This window comes from Pinus tabuliformis, chromosome 8, assembly GCF_031772625.1.
Source record: "Pinus tabuliformis cultivar Carrire ecotype Pingquan chromosome 8, CPIR1, whole genome shotgun sequence".
In the NCBI taxonomy this organism is placed as follows: domain Eukaryota; kingdom Viridiplantae; phylum Streptophyta; class Pinopsida; order Pinales; family Pinaceae; genus Pinus; species Pinus tabuliformis.
Window position 1 is genome coordinate 73,583,396 of NC_142294.1, and position 12,342 is coordinate 73,595,737.

Genomic DNA, 12,342 nt, shown 5'->3' on the forward strand with positions numbered 1-12,342 from the left:
ATAGAAGGGACTGGTTTCAAAGGTTGCCTGAGGCATTATGGGCCTATAGAACTACTTGGAGGAATACTACGGGCTTTTCACCCTATGAATTAGTTTTTGGAAAAAATGTTGTTTTCCTTGTAGAGTTTGAAATCAAAACTTTAAGAACTGCTTTAGCTGTTAACCTTGACTTGACTGATGCACAGACAGCCAGGTTGCAGCAGCTTCAGGAATTGGACGAGAAGAGACTGGATGCCATCCATCAAACAACCATGATACAACAACAAAGAAGCAGGTGGCATGACAGAACCATCAAGCAAAAGCAGTTCCAGAAAGGTAACTGGGCTCTACTCTATGACTCCCGTTTCGAGAATTTCCAAGGTAAGTTAAGAACAAGGTGGTTAGGGCCTTATGAAGTGGATGCTATTTTTCCAAATGGGACAGTCAGACTTTTAACGATTGATGATAGCAGAACACCACTACTAGTGAATGGGTATCGACTCCGTTTGTATCAGCGACCTGTTTCTAAAGAAGATTTTAAAGCTACTTGCATGGAAAATATACACTATGCTTCCCTAGGGGAACTTGCTGTCCCTCAAGGCACTTAAATTTATGTTTATTTATGCATTTTTTAGATTAGATATTCTTTTCAACTAATAATCCCTACCAAGGGTTGTAATATTACAATTCATTATTTTGCAGATCTTAGCTTTGGAAAATGGCTGAGAACAAAAGCTTCAAAGGAATCACTTTGCGGACTTGGGAACCCCGGTGCTGCAACACCACTCCCCGTTGCTGCAACACCATTTCCCGTTGCTGCAACACCATTTCCCATTGCTGCAACACCATTTCCCGTTGCTGCAACACCATTTCCCATTGCTGCAACACCATCTCTCGTTGCTGCAACACCATCTCCCGTTGCTGCAACACCATCTCCCGTTGCTGCAACACCAACCCCCGTTGCTGCAACACCAACTCCCGTTGCTGCAACACTATTTCCCGTTGCTGCAACAACAACTCCCGTTGCTGTAACACCACTTCCCGATGCCGTAATGCCTTTTTTCAGTATTTCTCTCATTTATAAAAGCACCAGTTTCTCCACTTCAGCTCCCAAGAAATGAATTATTATTTGCATAAAACATACCATTTCCTACCAAAAGAACCAGCCATACACTATGATGATTACAATCCTCCACTATTACTTCCCGTTAGTACCAAAAATCGCCAGTATTCTCATACTTTTAGACCCGCTTTAATCATTATGAATCCAACAAAAGATAAGACAAGACTTTTTGACGCAGCAACTAAAAAGGTAAAACATAAAGGTACGCATGATTATGTATGGATATTAAATAATAGTTAATGTGGAGACGTTGATAGGACTACCGAATAATTGTACTTCCAATCATATCACTTACTCGTAGCTTTTTGGGGGGGGATTACCAAAGCGCTGTCATAATTGTATAGCACGCCAACTGCCGCCGCCCTTAACTCTCCCGGTAATATGTAAAAGTCATCTCATCATGTCATGTTACCATTTGCAACGATTTACTCTGGACTGAACTCGGAAGCTCGGCTCTGTACTGAGAATTTTCACTGAAACAACAGCTATGGGAGGAAATCTCATCACATACGAACCTGGCACAACAACACTTCTTGAGCTCTATCCCGAAGCTTATCAAATCTTCCTGCAAGCGAGATGGCTAGATTATTTTAGGAGACTTCCAGATTTCGATGCACAACAAGTCCTTGAGTTTGCATGCAATTTAACAGAGGGGTTTTTCGTCGTTCAGGGAGTTCAAATTCCAGTCACAGAGGAAGTCATAGCCCAAGTTACCGGGCTACTAGCTAATGGCACGCGATGGTTCAGTAAAAAGCACCTGATCCTCAATGCGCAGCAGGATTTTCTTCAACCAGGCGAGCAGGTGGAACCCAAGGGTAGAGGCGTAGCACTTCAATCACTGCCTCAACCATGGCCGAAAGTTGCTGAGTTTGTAAAGCAATACCTGACATGCGAAGGCCGGTACCAGGTAATTTACCAGCACGATTTCGTCTTGTTGAATCACTTGAGGCATGGTCAGTTGATAAATATGCCATATTATCTATTGGGATGTCTTAAAAATATGTCACGTTACACTGTCAACGCAAAGCGTCCACTCCATTCCTTGAAACACCACCGTCTAGCTCAATTATTGATAAATAAGGGCTTTGCCTTAAATAACCCCCCTCCCCTCATTAATCCCCACCAAGAGGCAGAAACCCCTCAACCAGAGCAGGAAATTCCTCATTAGGAAGGGGAAATTCCTCACCAAGTTGAGGACATACCTCAGCAGGATGAAGAAATCCCTCAGCAAACAGAGGATATTTCAGAACAAATACCCGAAGAAATTCCTCAGCAAACAGACGATATTCCAGAGCAAATACTCGAAGAAATTCCTTAGCAAACAGACGATATTCCAGAACAAATACCCGAAGAAATCCTCCAGCAAACTCCCCCACAAGTTGCTGAAAATGTACAATCAGCAGTAGAAATACCCATGGAAACAACCCCATCCCCCAATAAAACCGACCCATCTGTTCCTATACTTGGTATTTCTACCAACGACTCTGATGATAACATCCCTATTACCCTTCTCAAACGAAAGATGCAGCGGAAAAATGAAACCCCACTGAAAAGAAGAAGAACTAGGGCTTCGGCTAAAGCAGCTGCTATTTCCGCCATTGCCCCTATTTTAAAGAAAGCTAGCCGAAAAAGAAAAATATCTGAATTCCCTGCTTCTCTACCCAAGCAAAGGACTCGATCATCTGTAACAGCTGAATCCCCTAGCCCCACTCTCCCCAGCTCCCCACCCATCATGTTAAAAACTTGTACTCCTACCAGCCCTGTAAACTACCCTCCCTCACCCTCTGGGGCTGAGATGCAGAGTGTTCACAGTGTCGTGACATTATCTTTTGAGGCAGCTGTCACACAAGAACTAGTTGTCAACACCCAAGGTAATATTGGCCAAGTGGCTGCAACACAAGAAACAGCCACTACCCCACTAGGTGACACACAAGAACCACCTGTTGGGGGTATAAATGTTCAAATGAATGTTGAAACACAACCTCTGCCTCCACTGGAACCTGCCGCTCCACAAGCTCAGCCTACCATATCTTCCCTGCAGGAAGAAATTGAATTTCTGAAATCCCAAATTCACGATTATCAGGAGGAAATAATAAGGGTCAAAGAAGCTTATCAAAATGAACGTAACCTGCACATTTTAGCATGGGTAGCATCTGCAGCGGAGAAGAGTAAAGAGAATGAATATATGTGCGCCAATTGTGGTGAGATATACACTCAAGCAGGATACAAGGTAGTTGCAGAATCAATGACTGGAGTCATCCCAGAACCTTCTGCTGTTGTAGTTGAAATGAAAGAACTTGCTGTTACACAAATTGCAGAAGCAAAAACAGAACCACCACAACCCTCTGCTGAAACAGAGCAACCTGCTGCAACACAAGAACCAGCAGGCTCTCCAAAAATGGTGCAGGAGCAAACAGAGCAACCTGCTGCAACACAAGAACCAGCAGGCTCTCCAAAAACGGTGCAAGAGCAAATAGAGCAACCTGCTGCAACACAAGAACCAGTAGGCTCTCCAAAAACGGTGCAGGAGCAAACAGAGCAACTTGCTGCAACACAAGAACCAACAGGCTCTCCAAAAACGGTGCAAGAGCAAACAGAGCAACCTGCTGCAACACAAGAACCAGCAGGCTCTCCAAAAACTGTGCAGGAGCAAACAGAGCAACCTGCTGCAACACAAGAACTAGCAGGTTCTCCAAAAACTATACAGGTGGAAACAGAGCAACCTGCTGTAACACAAGAACCAGCAGGATCTCCAAAAAGTGTAAAGAAAGAAGTAGAAGAACTTGTTGTAACTCAAGAACCAGCAGGCTCCGCAAAAGTTATGGAACAAGAAAAAGAAGCATTGGCTGTTACACAGGAATCAACAGGGAATGGAGAAGAAGACTGTTAAACACATATGGACAGCAAGAGAGATATGAAAGATAAAACATGCAACTCATCTTTTATTAACATGAGATATACATTTATAGTACAATACGTGACTCTTGGGTTTCAGATCCCAAGATTGATCCTTCGGTTGGAGTTATTGATTCGAAAGATAGACCTGGTACAAGTAGAGAGTTAGAGAGGAACACTCCAGTTCTTTCCCGAGTCCTCTTCTAGTCGGAAGACAATATTGAGGTTGAAGATTTTTCTAAGTCTATTGTGGCTCCTAATTCTCCTCTTCCTCCTAATTATCTAGAAATTTTATTATACGTCAGGACTCCGACCAATAGGCCTTCGAGCCCAGGTTTATATCGATCTTTTCCTTCAATGACCACTGTTAGAAGCATGGCATCCACAGTAAGTGCTACAAGAATGCAAACTACAGTATCCGTTCAAGGAGGAGGAACCATTTTGATACCTTTTGTTACTCCTAGCACTGCTATATTTGGTTCTACTTCCATTCCATCTTCGAGTGGAAGTTCTCAAGCTGTTGCCTCTGGCATTAGTTTTTTCCCTTTTGGAATACTTACTAGCATGATTCCTTCGATTCCTTTAATTATTCCATCAGTTTCCTCCACATCCATGGCAAGTAGATCAGATTCTTTTCAGGGTTTCCCATTTAGGGGTGATCATATACCACATTCCAATCCAACTTCGGGATCAATGACTTTTTCCTCTACGGGTCAAAGTTATAATCCATTTCAAAGTTGGAAAAACCCTGCGGTTAGTGGGTTAGGAGTCGGGAATCAATCTTATTTCGGCCAACAATGGAATATGTCATATTCTTCTGTCAATTCTTTCTAGAACTTTTCTCCCTATGCTAATGCATGGAGCCCTTACCAAGGGCTCTCTGCGCCTTTTAACACTTCCATAGGGGGTAATTTTACTAGTTACAAAGGTTTTTCGACAGGAGTTGGTCAAAGTCCAATTTTTTTTGGACCACAAGGAGCTCCTTATGGCTCAATTGGGTCTACGAGTTACTTCAGGAAACCTAGTGCCTTCACAAATCCATGTCATTATTTTCAGAATGTTGGGAGTTCCGCCCACACTAGGTGGAATCCTCAATGTCTGCCACGACTCCCTTTTCTGGCAACATTAAACTTGCCAGATCTCTCTAAATTGACTAATGATATGATTAGGTATAATTCGGGTTGGCCTCCGGTCCCAACCAAACTCCCCTCAGATATACCAAAATTCAAGGGAAAGACTGGTGAAGATCTGGGTGACCACATAACCACTTTCCACTTACGGTATTCGTCTAACTCCCTGATAGATGATTCAATTAGGTTGAGATTATTTCAACGTACCCTAACTGGAAATGTGGCTAAGTGGTACATAGAACTTCCAGGGGGCATCTTCACTTCTTTCGGTGATTTGGCTACTATCTTTTTGAACCATTTTCAATTGTCTGTCCAATACGATGCTAGAACTGAGCTTTTGGCTAATTTCCAACAGGATTAGGAAAATCACATTTCGGATCATATCCAGGAATGGAGGAGAAGGAAGAGGCTCATTAAAGCTGATATTCCACAATAATTCCTTCTTGAATGGTTTCTTAAATCGTTACAGCTTGACATCTCTAAGGACGTGTCTCTCTTTGGTGTTTTCACCGAAGAGAAGGCTATTTTCAGATACTAGTAGTTGGAACTTATATATTCTCAGTCTCAATTTCTTCAAAAAATTCTACCTGATGCTCCTAGATCCAAGGTGGATATAGCTAAACCGAAGCCAGGTCCCCATGTCGAAGAGCTAGTCAGATCAATTGATGCCAACACAGCTAACGTGCTAAATCAATTGCAGTAGTTGTATTTACAAACTGTTTCTTCTATGCAAGCATCATCGTCTGTGACTGCACCTTCCCAACCAATGTTTATAAATGTCGTCCAAACTTCTAACCCCAAAGGAAACAAAAAATCTGATGGGAAGAAGAAAGGACGAGGTAGGAAAAAGAGCCAGGATGGGAAGGGCAATGTAAACAAACCCGGCAATGATGTTAGAGGGGGTAGGAAAGAGTCCAAGAAAAAAGTAAAATTTCCGTGCAAGTTATGCAATGGGGATCATTTGACTCATCTCTGCCCTAAGATTCAAGACACTCAATGTTTTTTAGTGTAGCGGAGGTCCTTTAGCTCCCAGGCTGTCATCACTAACCCTTTTCCCCAAGGGAAGCAATTACTTGTTGGTGCAAACTCTAATGCTGGTACCCCCGCAAGGGGAAACCAAGAAGGGCATAATTCATAAAATGTCTACATGTTGAGTTCGCATATTGACGTCGCTATTGGATCGCATGATTACGGTGAATCGGAATCATCTAAGGCAAAGTCTACTTTTGATGCCTCAAAGCTACTCCATATTGAGAGGCCCTCTGTTGAGTTTATACCTCGGATGCCGAAAGGATCCAAAAGCGCTCGACCATTAACCCTAATGCTAGGTAAGCCCATAAATACTTGATTATAGAAGATCTGGCTCAGAGTCCTTATGCTATGTTAGTGTTAGAGGTACTCTAGTCATGCCCTGCTCGGAGGAGTGCTTTACTCTTAGCAATTAGAGAAACAGATCCAAAAAATTCTCTTGTGCTCAATTTTGATATGTCAAACATCAAAAAGAGACTCCCCCATCATATGGATTTTCAAATAAAGTCTACATATCGAAAGACCAACATCTTCCGAACCATTATTGATGAGGGAGCTTCCACATGTGTGATTTCCATGTCATGTTGGAAGGTAATTGGATCACCTCAAGATCTTCCTTCACCGACTCTATTGACGACATTTGATGGACAGTCTCATAGGCCGCACAGGATTATTCTAGCCTTTCCCATCAGTGTTGGGGGAAGGTGGTAAATATTGAGGTAGAAATAGTCAATGCAAATCTAGATTACAACCTCCTCTTAGGCAGGAATTGGATTTACGAGATGGATGCCATAGTTTCATCATTATTTTGCATCCTTTGTTTTCCTCATGAGGGGAGGATTGTAAAAGTTGATCAGATGGACTATTCTCTTAATGACTCCCATGCAACCTCTAACTCTATTGTTCCATTAGTCGACAATCTGAGGCAACCTATAGAGAATTTAGGAGTTGGGATGTACTAGACTTCTTTAATGGGTTTTTTTAATCTCCCTGCTCCTTCAACTAGAATCAATGTTATTTCATCCTCCAAGAGACCTTCTCGAAGAGAGTTCTTTCGAACTCATTATTTTTCAGACCCTTGGCCTTTACCTTCATCTAACACCACATTAGATGGAGGGTAGGTAGGTGGAATGGCATGTCCTATGTCTGCAGCAGAAATTTCTTATCAATCTATTGTTAATTCTGCAGACTTCCATCCTATTCCTTTCTCACCAGAGGAGTTAGATGGAGATGTGGCTTCAGCCTGGACCCTCGATTCAACTTTGGCTAAGGATTGCTTAGATACAGTCTTACCATCTAAGGAGGCAATCCTAGAAGTAATGATGGGTGTTGATAGATCATGGGAAGATCTACATCATTGTTCATATTTCCTCCCTCATTTGCAAGAAATTGAGTCAAGTTTGTCTAGTCCTTCTACTAGTGATGTTCATATAGTTTTAAACCCTTTGGCCCCAGCACAGTTTTCTACCGAAGGTAACATGTCTGTTATCTCACAAACTGTACTGGTGAACATCTCTAGGAATCTTAACATAATAAAAAATGTTTTCATTGGAGCTAACTGCTCCCCTGAAGAAATGCAAACTTATACCGATCTCTTCAAAGATTTTTGTGATGTGTTCGCTTGGTCTTATGAGGAAATGCCTAGAATAGATCCATCTATTGTCTAGCATGAGATCAAGACATACGAAAATGCTAAACCTATTCGTCAAAAACTTCGACCGATTAATCCTAGAAAAGCAACAACTATCAAAGCTGAAGTCAAAAAAGCTACTAAAGGTGGGTTTCATATACCCCATTCCTCTAACTGAGTGGGTCTCTAATCCAGTCCCCGTAGATAAAAAGCAAGGAATGATTCGAGTATGTATTGACTTTAGGGACCTAAATAAGGCTTGTCCGAAAGACAATTACCCCATGCCCTTTATTGATCAAATTATTGATGAATGTGTGGGTAATGAAATTTTTTTGTTCATGGATGGATTCTCTGGTTACAATCAAATTACTATCCATTGAGAAGATCAGTAAAAGACAACATTTATTTGTCCTTGGGGTAAGTTTTCATACAAAAATATTCATTTTAGCCTAAAAAATGTTGGAGCCACTTTTCAGTGGGCCATGTCTTATGCTTTTCACGACATCAAGCACGTTATCGAACCATATTTTGATGATTTAGCTGCTCTTTCTCGAAAGAGAATTGCTCATCCTAAGCACCTTCGGTTTATCTTTAAGTAGTTTTGTTTTCATAAAATCCGGTTGAATTCAAATAAGTGTGTTTTTGTAGTCACATCCAGACGGTTGTTAGGATTTATCGTGTCAACAGAGGGGATTCATGTTGATCCCTTCAAGGTTGAGGAAATAGATCAATTGCCTCCCCCATCTTCCATACGTCAACTTCAAAGTCTCCAAGGAAAAGAAAATTTCTTGAGGAGATTTATAGCCAATTATGCTGAGATCACAAAAGGATTTATGCGTTTGCTTAAGAAAGGGGTCCCGTTTTTATGGGATGATTTCACGCAACGATATTTTGATGCTTTGAAAAAAGCATTAACCTCTGCTCCATTATTGATTCCACCTGATTATAGCAGATATTTCCTCTTGTATCTCGCTGCAGCAGAATCAACCATTGGTATGGTTCTAGTTTAGGAAGATGATGCCTTATGTGAGCATGTAATCTACTATCTAAGTCGAGGCTTGGTAGGTCCTGAACTGCGCTATTCTCCCATCAAGAAATTAGCTTTGGCAACTGTCCATGCTGTCCAGTGGCTTCAGAATTACATTCTGCTTTGAAAAACATTCATCTTAGAAGCCATCAATCCATTTCAGTTTGTTATCAGTAGGTGAGTGATTGGGGGAAAATATAATAAATGGATTGTCATTTTGCAAGAATTTGATCTTGAATTCATGTCAGCTAAATCTAAGAAATCTTTAGTATTTACAGAGTTCATATCAGAGCTACCTTGTGAGGAAGAAATTCTTCACAAGGAAAGTTTTCCTGATGAACACTTATTTCTTATTTCTTCACAAGATCCTTGGTATGTGGATATCATTATATATCTCCAGATTTCGAAGTTTCCGGCTGCTTTTTCCAAATATGAGTGTAGAAATTTGCGTCACCTCGCTAATAATTATATTATTATAGGTAACACAATATATTGTCGCAAGATTGATTCAATCCTTAGGCGTTGTTTAATCTTGGAAGAAGCTGAGTCGGTTCTTAATGATTGCCACAATGGAGCTTGTGGCGGTCATCTATCTGGGCTTGTAACAACCCAAACAAATTTGTGAGCAGACTACTTTTGGCCTTCGATCTTCAAAGATTGTATTGAAGCGGTCGAAAGATGTCATCCTTGTCAGGTCTATACTCGGAAAATGCATGTGCATCCAGCTTCTCTTTTCCCTGTTATCACCGTTGGTCCTTTCATGAAGCGGGGCATTGATTTTACTACTTAAAATCTGCCTTCGGCAAGAAATCACAAGTACATCATAGTGGTCGTAGATTACTTTACAAAGTGGGCTAAGGCCATGCCTAATTTTAAGAATGACAGTGAAACAACGGCCTTGTTTTTCTTCAATCAATTTATTTCCTGGTTTGGTATCCCTAAAGAGATTGTCACTAATCATGGCAATCATTTCCAAAATCAACTAGTGTCTGAATTGGCTCTCAAATTGGGTTTCTAGCAGGAGCACTCATCTCCATATTATCCTCAGGCCAATGGGTAGGTTGAAGCCATGAACAAATCCCTTAAAATCATCCTGTAAAGGACGATTAACAAATCTAGATCCAATTGGAACATCATGTTGTATCTGACACTTTGGGCATATCGAACATCAGTTAAGACTACCACTGGCTTTACTCCTTTTCAATTGGTTTACGAGTTGGAATCTATCTTTCTTGTTGAATGTAAAATTCCTTCCCTTAAACTAGTTGTTGAACTTCTTCTAGAGACTTCTAGTCTCAAGGAGTGCCTTGTTCATTTGGAGCATCTTGATGAGCAGCGTCGAGATGCCGCCACAATAAACAAAGCCCATAAAAAAGGGTAAAAACTCAATACGATAAATCTGTTCGTCCTAGAAATTTTTATGAAGGTGACCTTGTCCTGGTCTACGATCAAGACAAAGATGCATTGGGCACGGGAAAGTTTAAGTCTATGTGGTACGGTCCCTTGATAATCAAGCAAGTTTTGAAAAAGGGAGCTTATGAATTAATTAACTTTGAAGGAAACAAGTTGGTGGAGCCCAGAAATGGGCTCTACCTTAAGAAGTACTTTGCTTAGGCTTCGACCAAGCACTTACTTGTTTGTATATATTATATGTTTGTACATATCTATCTATCAGTTTTAGTGATGTCGATATTTTTGATCTGCTTTGGTAGGTATTTATGGACGATTCAATATATTTAGGATTTGCCGATGGTGCGAGTAGGCATACCTAGAACCTTGCTTCCGCGGCTTGGGTGATTTATTATCCATCTGGCTAGTTGATGGTTTTGAGAGGAGTATGTATCAATCCTGCTTCAAATAATATTTCCAAATATACTGTCGTTATTAATTTTCTATCTGAAGCGATATCTCTTGATATTGATTCGTTAGTGGTTTATTTAGACTCACAACTAGTGGTATCTCAGTTGAATAACATTTATTGGGTATGAGATCCCTATTTGTATCTCCAATTTCTGAGAGTACGATTATTGCAACGGTCATTTGTTTATATCACATTTTTTCACATTCCACGATCATAAAATTCTTTAGCAGATTCTATTGCTAATCAAGCATTGGACTGGCATATATATCATTCATCAAATTAAAAAACATCAAAAATAATCGAATTATCATCTATATATATGATCATCATAAAATTGCATGTACATAGATAGAGTGTTTGTATCCAAAATAATATACAAAAATCGGGACCAAATGCGCTACAAAATTTGGGCTTATGCCCATCATCATGCCTAATCATAAAAATATTTGATCATCTATCTAGCTGGCTCAGGATGAACAACTAGAAAATAAACAACAGCATTGGCCACACACCGAAATAGTCACACTCAGTCCCGTGGTACTCCTACCATGTGATGCTGCATCTGTTGGGTGTGGAGCCTGATTATCTTCTATATTCAAAGGTATCACCACATAGGACCCCAGTTCGAAATGGGGGCGGCAACGCCGCCCGTAAAATATTCGCTGCAGGGGGGGTCTAGGGGGGGGGCGGCTGCGACCTTTGGGAGCCCCCCCCTGGCGGGGGGTTTCGGGGGCAGCGCCCTCGAAGCTAAAAACAACTATAAAATTGCCTTGTAAAAGTATAGTAATTTCTAGTCAATCTGGGCCGTTCATTAGGTGGATGATCTGACGGTAGAACTTATGTTTAGCTTAGGGTTTTTTGCCCTAGAAGGCAACCCCTCTCTTTGTATGAGGGTATTGTATTTGAGGCTGTGTGATAGATGTGTATTCTGTGAGCGAGAAATAGAGAGGTGAGACTGTGAGAGAAAATAGAGGATATTACAGCAGATTTGCTGTAGGTTGTGTCTCTTCATTTTGCTAGATAATAGAAAGGAAGGACTGGCTATTCGGGGTGGACGTAGACCAAACTGGGTGAACCAGGTATATCTGTGTCTCCCTTGTTTTGTGCGTTTTCTGTGTTTATATTTCTGCAATATTTTATGTGTTCCATTTCTCCGTAATATATAATTTTCTAACAACTGGTATCAGAGCCGAAGGTCTATTTGGCTGATAAACTCACAGGAAAGAAGGGTTCTTGGTTCGAGTGGGAGCAATGGCGGAAGATGGTAAGTTTAGGGTCGAGAAATTTAATGGCCAAAACTTCTCGCTGTGGAAGATGCAGATGGAAGATTATCTGTATCAGAAAGATCTATACCTACCATTGGGCGGAAAAACAAAGATGCTGACGGGTATGAAAGACGAAGAATGGAACCTTCTCGATAGAAAGGCACTCGGAACAATACGGTTGTGCCTTGCTGTGTCAGTCGCCTTCAACATTTCGAAGGAAACCACGACAGAGGGTTTGATGCAGACGTTGTCGAAACTATATGAAAAACCCTCGGCCTCAAACAAGGTATTTCTTATGAAACGGTTATTTAATATGAATATGTTGGAAGGTGGATCTGTTGCAAACCATTTAAATGATTTTAATACAGTTACAAGTCAGTTAAGTTCTGTACGGGTAAACTTT